The sequence below is a fragment of the Cupressus sempervirens genome, chromosome 11 (assembly GCF_028749045.1).
Source record: "Cupressus sempervirens isolate cs-2001-9-10 chromosome 11, ASM2874904v1, whole genome shotgun sequence".
In the NCBI taxonomy this organism is placed as follows: Eukaryota; Viridiplantae; Streptophyta; class Pinopsida; order Cupressales; family Cupressaceae; genus Cupressus; species Cupressus sempervirens.
This window is the reverse complement of record NC_143128.1, coordinates 308,239,132-308,257,138: the sequence shown is the minus strand read 5'-3', so window position 1 is coordinate 308,257,138 and position 18,007 is coordinate 308,239,132. Positions and strand designations below refer to the sequence as shown.

Below are 18,007 nucleotides of genomic sequence, written 5' to 3'. Positions count from 1 at the left end.
GTGGCAGATTGCTCTGTTTTTCTCCTGATGCGATTGAGAGTGGTGCGAATATGGAAAGAATTTTGATATCCGAGGCATAAAACTAGGGATGACTACAGCTTTGTGCCATATCAACTATCACTTTGAACCACGGTCCAACCCTTCTATAAGCAGTACAAGAATTTATTATTAACTGCTACAGTCAGAGAAATCTCACACACAGATCTCCTTCTAAAAGTAGATGACGATCACAAAGCCAAGGGAGAGTTTAATTTCCTATTGATAATCCTAACATATTGTCAAAGTTGTGCTATTTTTGAATTGTTTTTATTTTTATTTTTTGAATGAAGAAATTAATAATATATGATGATGAATTTTTCATTTTGCAATAATTAGAATAGCCCCTCATTGTCTTGCAGATGTTGCTTGTTTTGTGTGTGAATTGGGTGGAAATGGAAATTTTCCAGTTGTTATTTTGTAAATATTAGCCACTTTGAGAGTTTCGATGTGAGATTTGTCTCATCAAGTGGAAACAGCAATTCAGAGGAAAAAAATTAATTATATGTTTAGGGAAGTACGGGATTAAATTCGACATCTTGCTAAGTTTGACTGTCTTTGAGAGAGGTTTTTGGTGGCTGTATTGATGTTTTGAATGAATTTGAGAGACTTGGTCTTTGTGAGACTTAAGACAAATTTGTTAGGTGATTCTGATACAGCAGTCTAAGAGGATTTGTAGTTGGAACTTGGAACTATAATTGAATAGTATCGTCTACAAATCAACGGTAGGTGTGAGCCTATATACCCATTGGTTGTCTTGGCAAGATTTTTAAGAATCACTCAAGACATACATTTATAAAACCTTTAAAAAAAGCTTTGAAGAATTAATTCATAATCTAAGAAAAAGAAGCTATGAATTGGGGCAGAATCAGCACTGCTATCCAAGAGCACTGCTAAAAATAGGACCAGTTGGTGATCCACGTAGATGTGGAAGATGAGGAAAAGAGTTATTTTGCATTTTAAAAAATTGTTCAGTCATGCCCTCATATTGTGGAAAATACTAGCATATCCTATAGAAATCCACTTTTGGGTGAAAATTCCAGCAAAAGTGAGCACACTCCCACTTACAAATAACCCAAATGGCAATTACAATAGTCTAGGCTTCTTGGGCTAGATGCAGGCCAGAACCAATCTGGTTTCACCTCTTGCAACCCCAAAGCTATCTGACAACTGGTTACTGAACTTGCAACAATCACCTATGAGCTTAGAAAACTTACATATTGCTAGTATTCCTTTTTCATTAAAGGTTTCCTCTAAAAATTTGGTATTTCAATCTTTGAGAAAACTAACAAGAAGTCACTTGATGGCAACAACATTTACTTTCCTTGAAAGGGCAATTTAAGGACTGTCATTAAGTTATTTCCTTATGGCTTATATTATAACTCTTATTGGTTGTGTAGATAAGATAAGATAAATATATTAATGTTCGACGAGAGACCACAACTCGGGTCTATGGGACTGGAAGCTTACAACTGATAAGATAGCACTAGACGGAACACCAAACGGTGTTGATAAAAGAACGCCAAACAATATTCGTGAAAGAACAAGAACAAAATCAAGCAACAGACGAAGAAGAGAGAGAGAGCGAGGATATGTGTGTGTGGCAAAGCTGTATAGACTGTGCACATCAATTAGCCTTAGAGGCCGACCTTGACTCCCAACCTGCAGGAAAAGTGTCTCGAATCACTGCCTTGAGGTTTTTGATCACTGCCCATTTACCCTCCTGCTGGGCAGCCATAACAAGAATCTGAGCCTGCTTAAGTTCTGTCACTTGTGATCTAGTAAGATCCTCATCAAGATAAATCTTGGCAGAGAGAGGGAAAAGCTTCCTCTTTGCCCTAAGAACCTAAAGGTGGTCAACAAGTGAGAGGGACCGGATAAAGAGGGTGCTATCATGTCCAACCCAGGCATAGTCTAATGTGATGTCAGTGATATCCAATTGGTCCTTGAGGAAAGAGTAACCCACCGCAAGAGGCTCTGAAAAAGAAGAAGAAGGAAGAGGGAGACCGCGGACTCGCAAGTTGAGCTCAAGGGCACGCTTGACCCTTTCATCTGCTATCTTAGTTTGGACCAACTTCTCCACTCCAGGGAGAGAAGTGGAAGTGGAGATGGGGTTGTAGCAAATAGATGCCCATGATTTCAACTGTTGTTCTGTTTCGGTTTTCAAGGAGGATTGTTTGTTGTCGAGTTCAGATTGTTTCTTCCTCGGTCAATATCAGACAATTGCAAATTTGATCATTTGAAGTTTGAGTTGAGCAATATCCATATTAGCTGTACTTAGCGTTGTAGGTACATCTAGGTTCTTTTGCATATGGCAGTCAAGTCGACTCTTCAAATCAGTTAGTGTTTCCGGAAGTGTCTCACGTAGGGACTGCACAATATAACAGAGAGATTGATTCTCAGCTTCAACCTTAATCAACCTATCACAGAGACTAAGAGAGAGCAAGGATGATGAAAGAGCTGTGTCTTGCAGGGCCTTGTGATCAGTCTCCATTTTTGTCAAGCGAGCGACTATTTGTTGGAATGTAATTGGGTCGGATTGGGGATCCATAGCAGATGGATAAGCTTGCACTCGTCTAGGAAATGTGCCCTCCGCTGGATGATGTTGTTACACAACTTTGAGCTGGTAATCTATCAAACAATTTGCAAACAAACTGCAAACAACTCGTAGACACCAGCACACCAATGGTTCTTTACCCCTCCGAGTTAGAGACCAACTGCGGACAGCTAGGGAGATTTACATTAACAATAAGAGACACCAACGAAGAAGATCCGAACACCATAGAACATTGCAAAGAGAAGGCTCTGCAATGGTGGCTATGGCTAGGGCAACGAGAACAGACCACGGAATCAGTATAACAATGAATGTTATAACCATCATTCACGATTCACACCAGGGCTGCAACGACACTGCATCATGATATTTAGTCAAACAATTGACAAGTAACACTGCTTCGAGTTGGGAGTAAGCAGGGACTCGTAGAAAAGGGGCAGAAGATCGAGTGCACAGCTCCCGGACCTGGCACTCAGAGACCACTACACACGGCAGAGACTCTGCTTAGGCTCTGCTCACCACGGCTTTGCCCAAATCAAGGACTGTAGATGTGGGGCTCTACTTACGGCTCAAGTTCCTGCACATAGCCCAACCTCATAGGAAGTCTACTCACGACTTATTCACAACACATGGCCTGGATCCAAAGCAGTCAAACAAACAACAGAGAGTAACAGAAAATATCCCGACCATGGCAGCAGATGGCTAGGGCATGGCAGCTTCACGGCATGGCAGTAGAACACAATTGACCAATTTGGGCCAAACAAGAAATGTAACTAGAAGTGAAGGTGGACAGAAAGAAGAGATCAAGATCACCACACCGGAAAACACCAATAAACCCAGGAGAAACCCAGTAGTTGTTAAATATTCTAGCATATGTGGCCACAATCTCACTTACAAATAATCCAAATGGGCAATAACAATAGTCAAAGCCTCTTGGGCTCCATATACAAACATGAACCAACTCTAGTTTCAACTCCCGTAACCCCTAAGATCTCTCACAACCCACTGCCTTATCAATGAACTTGCAATAGTCAGCTAGGAATTTGAAAAATTTACAATTTGCTAGTCTACATGCTCTCAAAATGCTTCAGCAGGAAGAAATTTTGTTACAATGGGCTTATTATGGCCTACAAAGAAATAAGAAGCTGAAAAGACTGATGGAAATGAAGAGACAACAAAACTGTAATGTCATGAGCCATATTTCTAAGCACGAGCAAATCTGCCACTTTCCACAAGAGGTAGTTTAGCAGTTTTAAAACCTCCCACTACTTTCAAAACTGCCACTGCTTTTAAAACTGCCGGACATTTGTGAAGCCAAATCTTTTGACAGGCTGTTCTCCAATCTTTCAGGAGCCATAATCTTTTGCATGTGTGCTTGAAATGAGGTATAATTTTTTATTGTTAACTTGCATCCTTTTTCAAAAGGACTTCATAGATGCAATAATATTCATAGTATAATGCCATCAAAGACCTGTATTTGTATCTTGACGATAAAGGAAATATAAAAAGGCATGTTAGTTTCTTCTGATCTAACGTTTGTTGCAAAATTAGAAACATGGAAGTTTGTGGACTCAAAATACCTTAAATTTCAGGGGATGTCATTGGCAATTAAATGGATTGTGAGCTCATTAATGGGTAACAAACTCTATTGTTTTCTTATTAGACATGACTGGAATGAATTTTTATGATTTATCTCTTGGTCTGTTGTTTATTTACTGCTGTATTGATCTTGCAAGTTTTGTTGTCTAAGTTCTTTATGAAGCATGTGGGATATTGTCAAGCACTTTGTAGCAGGGAAAGACACAGTCTCTTGGTTTGCAATTGATCTGATGTCTTAAGATATTGAGGGTGGAGCTTGTCTTACACCATTTAGTCCTGTAATGCCCCTTCTTCAAAATAAAACCAAGCTAAAACACAGTGCCTGTCGTACATTTCCATTGCCTAGAAAAACTTGCACCCTTGTTCAAGTTTGGACTTCATATGCGGTTAGGATTAGCTTTCCGTCATTCGAGCTGCCAATTAAATTGTATGATGTATCAAATGCTTGTTGGTGATATGCAATAAATACATTATGCTGCACCAATATTTCAGATTTCCAAACATACAGTATTTAATTCAGCAATAACCATTTAGGATTATATATGGTCCAAAGCTAGGATGCCGGTTTAGGTTTGGGTTTAAGCTTGGGTATGAAGGACCAGTTGTTTGGTATGGAAAAAAATTGAAAAAGGGTTTGGGTTTGTTAGTACAAAAACATGTAAAAATTCCACACACACACACACACACATATATATATATATATATACCTAAAACACCATAATTTTGTAATCATAACATCATGAATCATGATATATATATATATATATATATAAAAACCTAAAACACCTTAATTTTGTAATCAAAACATCATGAATCATGATCATACCATCATAGCGTCATATACTTCAAGTTCAACATCAAAGATTCAAAACATTGAAATGTCAATTGTCAAGTGAACAATCATAACATCAAGTTCAAGTATCATTGTTTCAAGTTCTAGCTAATGGAATCAAAATTTATTAAGATTCTTCTTCTCAATCATCTTCTTCTTCATCTTATTCTTCTTCTTCATTGGCATTAGTTGACTCACAAACAAAGCTAAGGCCAATGGGATCAATTGCAGTGCTAATATTATTGGTGTTAAAATCTTCATATTTATCGAGTGCAAGCTGAGGAGTGGAAACATCCTTGTCTGTAAGCTCTACTTATGTATCCCATTCCTTCATCTCCCTTCCTTTCTATTATTTTTTCTTGTCTGAGGTGAGACACTAGTTGTAATGGATAAATACCAAGTTCTTTGCTCTTTTGATTGCAATCTATTGCGCTTCACTAAGTGGATGAAAGAATTAGCATTCCAATTTCTTTTTGATGCGATTTAATTAACAATCTATGAAGACAAGACAAAGTAATCAATTAAAATAAAATTATTAATCTTATAAAATAGAAATTACTAGCAATTCATGAAGATAAAGTAAACCAATTGTTTTAACTAAAACGTACTTGTGAAATAATTTTGCTTGCAAGGGGCTGTAGTGTTTGGAATATGTGGCCATGGTGGTACCACCAACTATGAGCATCCTTCCTAAATTGATGACCAAGAGCATCGTTACTTGGACCTCTTGCATCCACAAACTCTATGCACTCATCCGTAATCAAATCTCACATATTATCATCAAGAAAGAGTCTTTCAAATGTTGCCTTGTACCATCAACACTTTTAATTCTCTATATATTGCCAGATTTCCTAGTAGATATGTATGTTGGGTGCTATAGTATTTAGGTGTCGATGCATAGACAAACAAATGTAGAGGAGCGGTCATTTTGTTTCATCATTCTACAACTATTTTTTGCAATTCTTTGAAGGTCTCTTGGGGATCTTGCTCATTTTCATTTACAATTTTACTTGATCTTCTCAAGCATTGAGTCTATGCCATCATAGATCTCTCCAAGGCAAGGCCTATCCACATTAGTGTACAAAAAACATGCTTAGAAGGGGTCTAGTGAATTTAATGAGATATTCCTCACATTCCCACCATAAGTCATCCGATATCTTTTACTTTATTTTGGTTGCTCCCTCGTTGTTGCTTTGCCTCCATATAAACCAATTGTTGTTGATTACCATATTGCAAAGTGCGTCTTTCACCTGCACAAGTTGTCTCAAGATGATTAAATTTGATGCAAAACAGGTCTCAACAACTTGTAACATAAATTAGAGCAAGAAAAAATACACCTATTAGTGACATACTTTAAAAAAGAATACACATTACACAATCAAAATATGAAATCAGAAATTGTAAGATACTATAAATTTAACAAAAAGGATTAAATTACTAACTTGAGTTCAAGTTCAAGTTACCTTCAATAGTTCCAAACATGAGAATTTTTCAAAATATTCCGAGTTATGTGGTGGTTTGTGACAAACATTTGGATGTCTTCAACCTCTTTATACATCTCTTTGATCCATTCAATTTTGTTCCTAATCTTTTGTAGCATAAGATTGAGTGAATGGACTACACAATGTGTCCAAAAGATACATTTATATCGCTCTTTGTAACAACCACTTTTCCTGAGTCTTAACTAGCTTGTATCATATCAAAGACATACAATTATTACTTCATATTCATATGAAGACTGTTATATTAATTATGTTCATGTGAATGAGATTAGCAGTTGCAATTACTTAAATGGAAAACTCATAACTAACAATTGAAGATACCATCAATGAATTTATCGAAGAATTTAAAATTTACAAACTGTGGAATTAGAAAACAAATTCAATCTAGGGATGCTTTTGCAATAACACTGTATCAATTAGGGCATCAATTACCATTGGATCATCTAGGGCTTCAAATACCACCGTATCATTTAGGGCATCAAATACTATTGTATCATTTAGGGCTTCAGATACCACTGTATCATTTAGGGCATCATATACCACTGTATCATTTAAGGCGTCAAATACCATTGTATCTTTCCTTTTCTTTCTATTGCTAGCTGTGGCAATAACATAAGATTAGAAGATATGCTATAATCAATATTCTTATAAATGAAAGACTAAAATAACAATCCATTAGATAAACCTATCTCTTGCAAATAAATATATTCCAATTTTAGTTGGAAGATCAATTGATTTAACTGGTTGCCAATTACGTTGCCAATTACATTGACAATAAGAGTTGCTTTCAATAAAAGAAATAATTGTAACGATGATACAACTCAATTCATCTTATCTTCTAATCAAATAGACATTATAAAAGTAAAATACCTGTTACCAATAAAGGTTTGAATGCTTAACTTATCTTTGTTTGATGCACATTCTGGCGTTTTGTGGAGAGGGGAAACACTGTTAGGGACTTAACCCTCCAACCACAAACCTTATTCTTATCCCCACACTTTTTTAAACTAGAAAGAACCTCCCTACCCAGAATAAACATGGAATACCTTGCTAGCCACTGAGCATTCTGGTATTGAATCACACCACTCGACTTGAGAACAGAGAATGAATTGGACATGCATGAGCTATTAAATGTTCCTTTTAAAATAATAAATAATTGTTGTCACAACTGATTTTGTTTCATGCTATTGCAGATTTCTATCTCTCACATCTTTACCCTTTTCCTTGGCTATACAATCGAGTGAGTCCCAGGTGTTTATAATCTTAGAGTATCCAACTCTTTTGCTAAGCCCCAACAGGGGGTTCGAACATTGCAATTTTTTAGTATATCAAATAACAGAGAATGATCTTAACAAGCTTGCAAGGTTATACATTCTATTATACTATAACAAAACAATGATGTATTAGAGCGCTCATGTATAATTGGTCTTGACTCAATATAGAAAGATTAGACTCATTGATAATACAATACGAAATTCTCATGGATGTACTTTCTTCTGCTATAATTTCGAAAGAAGGAATTAAAGAATGAAGATGTATCACTCGAAAAGGAAATGACCACTTAACCTGGTCTGACTTAATGGAAACGTGAGCCTTGGCTTGATGTTTAACTACCGGTTCCCTCAAGTAAGCAATCCGTGACCTTCAACAACGGGGCGAAACGTGAACCAATAACATGGAAAATATGCAGAGGTAAATTGTGTGGAGAACAATATTCACCATAGCGGCATTCGATATCTCAATGGCTTCCAAGAAGTTGTAACTCATAAAGAATTAAAAGATTTGTCTTCTTGAACATCGATATTATATGCCAAGTGTACATTTCAGTTTCTAATAAAAATGAATAAATATGAAAAATATCCTTAAGGTTATAAAACAAGGATAATTTATAAGTATATTTTATTTTACTTTTACGTAAATATATTTATTGAGATGACACAATATTAAATGTTTACCCAAGGTCGTACCTTTTAAATATATATATATCTAAATACATGTTTCATCTGGAAGATTTTATCTTCTTGTACATGCATTTACATGTACGTATTAAATAGATAAAATCTTGTACAAAAATAATACTATGGCATCACCTTTATTTTTATATTTATGTGCACGTACATAAATATTTATTATAATGAAGTGATGAAAATGTCAACCATAATCCAATAAAGGTATGCACTTTAATTAAGTTAAGATCATTAATATTTTAAAAAAATGTTTATCTAATAGCTCATGCGTGTCTAATGTGTGTATCCTGTTATGCAGTTGCTAGGTCCTCAACCATGGTGATTCAAGATTCATACCCATTTGCCCAATGATGATGATGATCCTATACCCAATTCTCTTTTTGACAATGCTTCCACCCCTTAGACGTGCTTCCTACAAGGAAATTCTCTACAGTTAAATCATATTATCATAATAAGTTATTCATCATAAATAATCATAATGACTAATCGCCTTTTTAATTCAATGAATTCATGATAAATAATCAACTAGCATGTTATCTTCATATGAAATTATAACAACTACCCATCTTACCATTTTGCAGGATTATAACAAATTTAACTGTCAACTTACTTCATGCGAACCTCAACGGCTGTATGAACATTTTAAATTGAGTCTAAAATTGGGATGTAACATACCATTCCCCTTGGTTCGGCTTTAGTTCCCATGTCTGACTTCTGCGTCCAGCTTCGGCTCCTATGTCTGGCTTTATGGCAGTAGTTCTGGCTTTCGGTCCTGTTGTAGTTTTTGCTATGGCTTCTGCTGCTTTTTGGGCTAGGACTTCTCCTAATCCTGGTGGGGATATTCTTTCCCCAGGAGCTGTGGGTGGTTCGGCCATTTCTTATGCTGATGTGCCCATGGGCTTGGTGGTTAGGGTCTGTGTCTAGGGACCCGTGTTGTTGTGCCTGTTATAGTAACCCTTTGCTCATTCTTGACTCTAATATTGTCGATGAGATTTCTACTCAAGTGTAGGACTTCTCCTCTACTACTACCATCTTTCGTTTTAGGGGTTTCTGACCCTCTTTGTCGGATTTGCATGCCTATATTTCCAAATTTTGGGAGCCTATAGTTTCAGATATTGTCCAGATTTTCCCTCTGGCAAGGGGCTTTTTCATTGTGAATTTTGCTTTTAAGGAGGATCAAAATGCCATCCTAAGGCGTGGTTTCTCTTGGGAGGAGAGGTTCCCCTTGATGGCTAAACCTTGGTATGTGGATTTTGAACCGTCTATTGAATCCTTTAACAAGATTCCTCTGTGGTAAGGTTGCCTAACCTTCCCCTTCATTTATGGCTGGATTTAGTTCTAGAGGCTGTAGGGGAGGCCCTAGTAGATTCTTTATTGGTTGACTCTGCGTCTTCCAATGTGTTTTGGATGACGTATGCACGCATCCTTGTGGAGATAGATGTCTCTAAGGGGCTTTTAGAAATGATTAAATTAGTCTCTTCCATAGGCTCTTGGAATCAACTTCTTGATTATGAGAGCTCCATTCAGATGTCAGAAATGCCAAAAGACCGGCCACCTCGCAGCGAGATGCTCCGTTTGAAAGGTTAGATCGAAAAAGTCACCTTCTTGGTGGAAAGGGGTTTTGGATGATCACTATATTGTTAAGAAAGCTCCCTTTGTTGGGGATGGGTTGGGTGATTCTTCTCAGGATTCTTTGGAGGTGGATTCTATTGCTGTTTCACATGATTTAAATGTCTCCCCTATGGTGGTGGCTAATATCGTTATCCATCCTTCGAATGCTACTATTTTTGATTTGACTGATGCTCTTCATGTGGCCTTAGCTCCGGGGGGAGCTGTTGCCCCTTTTTCATGTGGTGGTGGTTCTTCTGCCTTGGCTGGTAAGGATTTGGGGGATTCTTATGGTGTTTCCCCTATGGTGGTGGCCAATTCTGTTGTCCCTCCTTTGAATGCTGCTATTTCTGATTTGGCTGATGCTCCTCATGTGGCCCTGGCTCCAGGGGAGCTGCAGCCCCTCTTTCATGTGGTGGTGGTTCTTCTACCTTGGCTGGAAGGGATTTGGGGGATTCTTGTGGTTTGGATGACTTTGCTTGGCAGAAGACTGTTGGGATGGTGGAGGATGGATGGACAAAAGTAAAGGGAAAATAGGTCAAGCCCTCTTCTACATCATTTGATATGTCTCTATGTTCTCAAAAGACGAGATCTAAAACTAAATCTTGAGGTCAGATTTCTTAGCTAGTTGCTCGCTTGGTCTTTTTAGAGGCTGTCCCTTTTTGTTTTGGTTATCCTGGTCTCTTTGGTTTGTTGTTTTGTAGCTTGACATGGTTCAGGTTTAAATGTATTCTTTTGTAACCATGGGGTTTTAGATCTTGTTTAAAACCTGTTTAGGTGGTAGTAATGCACTGTGTTATTTGTGAGGCCACCTTGGTCACCTTATTTTGTTAGGCGACCTGTTTCATCTAAGGGTTGTTGTTTCTAAGTTTGAGCTTCATTGAATATTAGAATAACTGTAAAGGATTTTAGGCACACTTCAAAACTTGTTTTCCTTAATAAAAAAAAATACCATTCCCCTTGGGTTTCATTGTCCTCAATGAACTTGAAATTCTAACAAACATTATAATGAACATTTAAAATTGGGCCAAAAATTGGAATGTGACATACCATTACCCTTGTGTTTCATCGTCCTTGATGATCTTTGCAATTTTTAGACAGTAAAAGAATATTCCAAATACAAAATGTATATATAGCATCATGATATTTCTTTTTAAAATCTAAGTCATGATCAAAATTCAGGGTCTATTATTCTTTTACCTCAATGCTTCGAGAAAAATGTCTCCATGATATCATAAAATAAAAAATGAAACACACTCTCACCTAAGTCTATTGTACCGTACTTGTGGTCATATCAACATCACTTGAGTTGATCATGTTTTAGGATATTCTGTTTCATATTCCTGTCTTACTCATGTAGACACTCACCATTTCGTTAATTCAATTCTCATAATGATATCTTCATATAAGATAATTTTCAGTGTTCAATAATTAAGAGTAAGATAAGTATTCAAAATTTGTAATTCTTCAACTAACACGTTCTAGATCATATAATTTAAATCACTCATACATACTGTCTGGCATATGGTACTCATTAATGAGTAAATCATTCTTCACATATCACCTGAAAAAGGCTAGCGAATCCATGTTTTTTTCCATTTATGTAACCTCAGCCTTCATGCCCATCTTATCACAATAACATTTCATTAGAGTAATCATCTCATGATAGAATATACACTTAATCTCCAAAACAATATACAACATCTCAGTGTGTCTTATTCCCTCATCGTAAAATCAACATCGCATGTGTATTATACATGTATAACAGTATGTCAAAAGGTAGAAACATGATATATTATGAAAGATCATCAATCAAAATCATACAATTTATGTTTAACAAGGTACTACACTATATGTATCCCAATCTCTTAGCACTTGGACTCATGCCCACACACAATTCCTGAGATGAGGTGTAGCTTAATGCTTGAATGTTTTGTCTACCATATTCTGATTGTCGCTTAGACTCTGAGTCCACAAAGACACTTACATTTCCATGGAACTCTACCTATCATGCTGAATTTTCTTAGCTCAACCCATTCTTGGGTCATGGATTGATCATAAGCATCTGAAACAAATTTACATAGGGTTCATATCAAGTAGCTCATCTGAGCATGCTTATCATTCACCTGTAAATATTTGGAAGTTTATCTTTTCCATTAGTGTGACTTAGGCTTTCGTGCCCATCTTGTCATTGTAATGTTTCAAGGAAAAACTTAAGCCAAACAAAAGTTACATCTATAAATAGGCATTGATAAATTCAGTTATGCAAGTGTGTTTACTCCATACTAGAGCACAAAATGGCCTTCTTATCATTTAATCAACATTAGAAAGGATTATTCAGGACAACTTATTAATTGGGATAAAAGCTTGGTTTTCTTCATTAATACTCCATAGGACAAGTAGAGGAAAATTGCGAGGATCCTTGGGTGTGGAGTGAGAAAGTTCCCTTCTAGTTATCTTGGTCTCCCTTTGGGTACTAAGCCTCTTGATTCCTTCTGGAATGGGATCATTTACAGGTTTAGTAAGAAGTTGGTGGGGTGGAAAGGGGCTTCTCTTAGTCAAGCAGACAAATGCCTTTTGGTTAAATCTATTCTTCAAAACCTCCCAATGTATGCCTTGAGCCTTTTTGGGATACCGATAAAATTTGCAAAGAAAATGGAAAAGATTCAGAGAGATTTTCTGTGGTCGGGTCTTGAAGGTCGGAAAAGATATCCCCTTGTGGCTTGGGATAATGTCTATCTTCCTAAGTGCTATGGGGGCCTGGGAATTAGGAAATTAAAACATCTCAATATGGCTTTCCTAGCAAAACAGATATGGCGCATCTTTAATAGTATAGGGGAATGGAGAGATATCTTTGTTAATAAAAATATCAGAAGACCTACTATTCAATTCTTGCTTAATAATGAGGACATCCCGAACGAGTCTATTATTTGGAATGGTATTCTTAAGGCAAGAGACCTGACCAAGGCTAAGGTTATTTGGAAAGTGGGTAATAGGGAGGAAATCCTCTTCTGGCATGACAATTGGTTGATTCAAGGACCCCTTATAAATAATCCAATATTTAAATCTGGGCTAATGATTGTATTAGGCAATTTGGTTTGAAGGTTAGTGATTATAGAACAGACCAAGGATGGAGAGACTTGTCTTTCATCTCTGAGGATCTCAAGCCGATTATGAAAATGCTGAACTCTATGTTTATTAACAATAAGAGGGATGAATTAATATGGGGAGACAACCCTAATGGTTGTTACTCGGTGGCTTCGGGTTATAACTCCCTTTGGAGCTTGAATGAGAAACCCACCTTGGGCAAAAGCCTGGTTACCTGGTCTTACCTCAGAGATTAATATTTTTTACTAGCTGGCCTTGCAAGACAAAATTCTTACTAGGATAATTTAATAAAAAGAGGACATCTAATGCCCAATAGATGTATCCTATGTAAAAACCAAATGGAATCGGTCAATCATATGTTTATCCACTGTCCTTACTCAAGGGAGGTTTGGGACAACTTAACTAAGAATCTTGGGGTAAGATGGTGCAAACCAGGTAATCTTCTGGATTTCTTTTTTCACTAGAAAAGTATGCTCAAAGGCTCAAATATGCAGGAGTTGAGCACTTGGCCTTTGCCTGATATCTGTTGGGAAGTCTGGAAGGAAAGAAACAATAGATTTTTCAGAGATAGAGAGGAACCTGCTTATGTTCTAGGGGAGAAGATTTATAGAAACATAAAGGAAAATTACCAAGTTAGGAAGGGGGGAGATATTGAAAATGGTGGTAAAAAGAAGGAGAAAGATAAGGACAAGAGGAAAAAAAGATAGGAGGTGAAATGGCTGCTCCCTCCTGAGGGATGGCATAAAGCAAATTTTGATGGTGCAGCAAAAGGAAACCTTGGACCTTCGGGTTGTGTAGAAATAATTATGGTGGAGGGGTGGTGGCTTTTTCTCATCCTTTGGGTTTCCAGACACACCATTTTGCAGAAGCTAGTGCTGCACGCCACATAATGAAATTGGCCCTGGACACGGGGATTAAAAAATCATGGTTTGAGGGGGATTCTAATAACATTATTAGATGTACTAAAGGAATCACTCAACCTTCATGGTCTATAGCTAATCTCATTGAAGAGACCCACACTTTCCTTGAAATTTTGAATGTGTCCACGTCACCCATATTTATAAGGAGGCTAACCTCGTGGCAGACTGGTTTGCAAACGAAGCAGTGAGGCAAGAAAAGGTGATGATTTGGAATTCGAGTGGGAATATTTTGGAAGAAGTGAACAGTCTTATTAAGTTGGAAAAATTGCAGGGAGGTACGATGGAAATCTTATTGTAATAATAATCGTAAATGGTAGTTTGGGTGATTTTTTGCAATTATGGCATTTACAGACAATGCAGTTAGGTGAAGTTATCTGTGTCATATTGACATGTTTTGTGGGTCGATTTTTTCATCCTCCGCTATCTTTTCTGGGGTATTGAAAAATAAATTGGTGGTTATCAGAGTAGCAGAAACTAGGGTGTTCAAAGGCTTGAGAAGGGTTTTTAGAGGTCGGTGTTTATGAGAATTGTTGGTGTGGAGAGCTCTGAAATGATGGGGGAGCGAAGTAGGAAGGAACCTGTTGGTGAAGCGGAAAAATGGAAACAACGGGCAAAAGTTTGGGAGAAATTGGAGAAGGGAGGTATAGCAAATTATATTGCTAAACTCCATGGTTTCGACCCAACGGTCACTAACAATATGGTAAATTCTTGGAAGGACGGGAGGGTTAAAGTGGATGGGGTTTTGTTTCAGATTACAGAGGATGTCATTGCTCTTGTTTCTGAAATTCTGGTAGAGGGGTTCAAATTTTATAGAGACAAGAAGTTGTCGGCGAATGCTGTCAAGGATTTTGCAAAGAATTCAGAGGAGAGGAACGAACTGATAAAATGTGAAACATACTATGAAATGGATTCTATCAAAAAACTATGGAGGTATGCTTTACAGGCTATTATAGAGTACATTTCTTTGGATACTAGATTTGACGGAGTGAGAACTCACCACTTTGTTTTTCTCAATCATTTCTGCCATGACATCAAGATTTCTTTCCCCTTTTATTTATTTACTTCCATGAATAAGGCTATCTCTGGGTTCAAGAATAAACTCTCAGCAAATCCTGTCTTGCATGAGGGATTATTGCTTCTAATTTATGAGCATTTTAAAGCTTAGACCATTAACAAAACTCCTTTGCAAGTTACGAAAGCTTATGAGGATTCAGGTAGCTCTAACTTTTCATTTGATATAGAGGATGTCCAAAGTATCGGTTCAGAGGGTGAGGAAAACATTTCCTCTGGAAAGAAGGCCAAAGAGTCGGAGAATAAATCATCGTCGTCTATTAAAACCCCAAGCAAGAAGAGCCCTAGAAGACATGGATCTAAAACTTTAGGCTAGGGTGATGAAGAATACAATGAGGAAGGGGAGGACATGAAATCTAATGAAGAGGATGAGGAGGAGACAAAAATTAAGAGAGAGGAACCAGTGGCTAGAAAATGGAGGAGGTCAAAAGAGAAGGATGCTGAGAGGATTTTGGGTTCGGGGCCGAAGATCTCTGCCATTCCTCTTTCCACTATTCATCCTCAGGAACATGAGAAGGAGAAAATTGATGGTGAGGGAGGAGAGGTGGTTATGAAGGATAGGAGAAAGGCCTGGATAAATTTCAATGTTAGAACAACCAAAATGGGTATTATCAAAGAGACAATGAACCCCCAAATTTTGGAAGAAAAACAGGGTCAGCTCCAGTTCAAGGATCTCATTGCTCCAACAATGGTGGCAATAACGGATAACGCTAGGGAAACTGGCATGAATTTGTTGAATAATGTGAGAAATAGTATGATCATCAATTTCAGGTCAATCAAATGGCTTTATGACAAATTGGAAAAGTTCACAGAAAAAATTGGCCAACTGAAAAACAAAAGGAGCCAGATCGAGGAAATCAGAAGGAACATGGGGATTGACTCAGTTTGGCTGAGAAGAGAATCTGGAATTTGGAAAACTATAATCATAATTTGGCAAATCAGATGATTTCCATTCTCAACTCTATCAATGATAACATTTTATCCCTTACTGGAATGTTGAAAGCCAGAGGTCTACTGGATGGGAGTGAGGACAAGGATAGAGAAAGAGCCAAGATGGAAGAGGACGTAATGACAGAAATAACTTTTAGCAGCTTGGATTAGGAAGGTTAGAAGATATAGGAGTAGATGGCTGAGGAGATTCACAAAGTCTATGAAGTAGCATAGAAGATGCAAGAGCTTGAGCGAAAGACAGACGAGTAATCTTGGTTTTTATATTCCTGTCTTTTGCTATTAGTTTACTGCTATTTTTTGTTAAGTTGGCTTTTTTTGGTTCTAGCTTTTTGGCTGTTAGTTGAACTGGCCCTTTGGTTTGCCTTTGCTTTATGGCTGGGCTTAACTTGCTTATTATCAGCCTTGTGACTTGTTTTAATATTCGGTTGGGCTCAACTTGCTATTATCAGCCTTGTGACTTGTTTTAATTTTTGGCTGGGCTTTATCTGCTTATTATTAGCCTTGGATATGTTTTAACTTTTGGGTTTCAGGATCCCTGTAAAACTTGTTTATCTTATCAAAAACATCAGAAAGGATTATCATTCTTAAATTAAAAGAATTCTCAAATTTATGGTTCGCAATTTTTTTATTTTTATTTTTATTTTTCCTTCAGTTCGAGTACAAAATAGATAACAAAATATTACTACCATTTATCATGAGCATGAATATAATTGCATAAAGTATATTGTTGGAAACATAAAACTGCAAAGAAATATCTAGCCATCGTCAGGGTTTAGATAACATCGCATCAAAGTTATAGCAACTGATTTGTATTGTGCAAGCCTTGGCATTTGGACCTAGATTAATCTTCTCATTCTCTATTGAGAATGACCCTCCCTCATGGGATAAGGCACATGTACCATTTTGGTCCTACCACCTGAGCATAATGGTGTTTAGAATGTCCGCTCAGTAATAGGCGGGCATGCTTGATTAACTGGCACTACTGATATCTTGTGATCAAATTAGGCAGGCATGCCTTTAAACAACCTTGGCCAAGGATTTAGATGGGGCAAATGACCAACTCGATCACCACTACTCTAAAGGATTTGATCAAAATAAATCCACAAAGCCTTCGAATACTTGCATGCAAAAAACTTATCACATTAGAAAAAGATGAGAGAAGGCAAGGGTTTTGCTCTAAAAATTATGCAAATGTATTCTCAGAAATGGAAGAGATAAAAAACAATAACAAAAGATCAATCTTTATAAAAGGAGATCAAAACCCAAAAGGATAACCTAAAAAGGAAAAGCTATTTAATAATTACTAATTAATTATTAAATAGGGATGCAAAAAGGTGCATAAAGTAAAATCTTAAGAAGGAAATAAAGCGAATTTAATAAATGAAATTTAATTAATGCTTTACTCTAACAACCCCCCCTTAAGATGAGCAATAATGCAGCTACAAACAATGCAGAAAGAGCAAGGAAACTACAATGCAATGCTGAAAGCAAACTTGGGTCCCGGTAACAAGGCCTGATGAGGTACCCGATCACAACTAAATCTCTATGAAACAAAGAAATAGAGAAAACCCAAGGGGAAAAACTCTACTCCAAAAAGAGATAGCAGTAAAAAGAAGGAAGGAAAGACTCATTACTGAGACCCCCCAAGGACAACTTCCTTCACCCCAAGCATAGAACATAGCTGAAGATACTGTGGGGATGTAAAAGTTTAGTGAAGATGTTTGCAACTTGCTCAACAATAGGAATGTACTCCAAGCTCAAGGCGCCATCCTGAATGAAGTGCATGTGAAGCTTAATGTGCTTGGTCTGTTGATGCTCAACTGGGTTGTGTGAAATGTGTATAACACTCTGATTGTCAC

General features: G+C 37.2%; 1 protein-coding gene across 1 annotated transcript in view; it reads left to right on the top strand.

Annotated features, from left to right (window-relative positions):
* Nucleotides 1-18,007, top strand: part of LOC149529363 (uncharacterized) — a 56,333-nt gene that overhangs the window by 22,336 nt on the left and 15,990 nt on the right. The window lies entirely within an intron of this gene.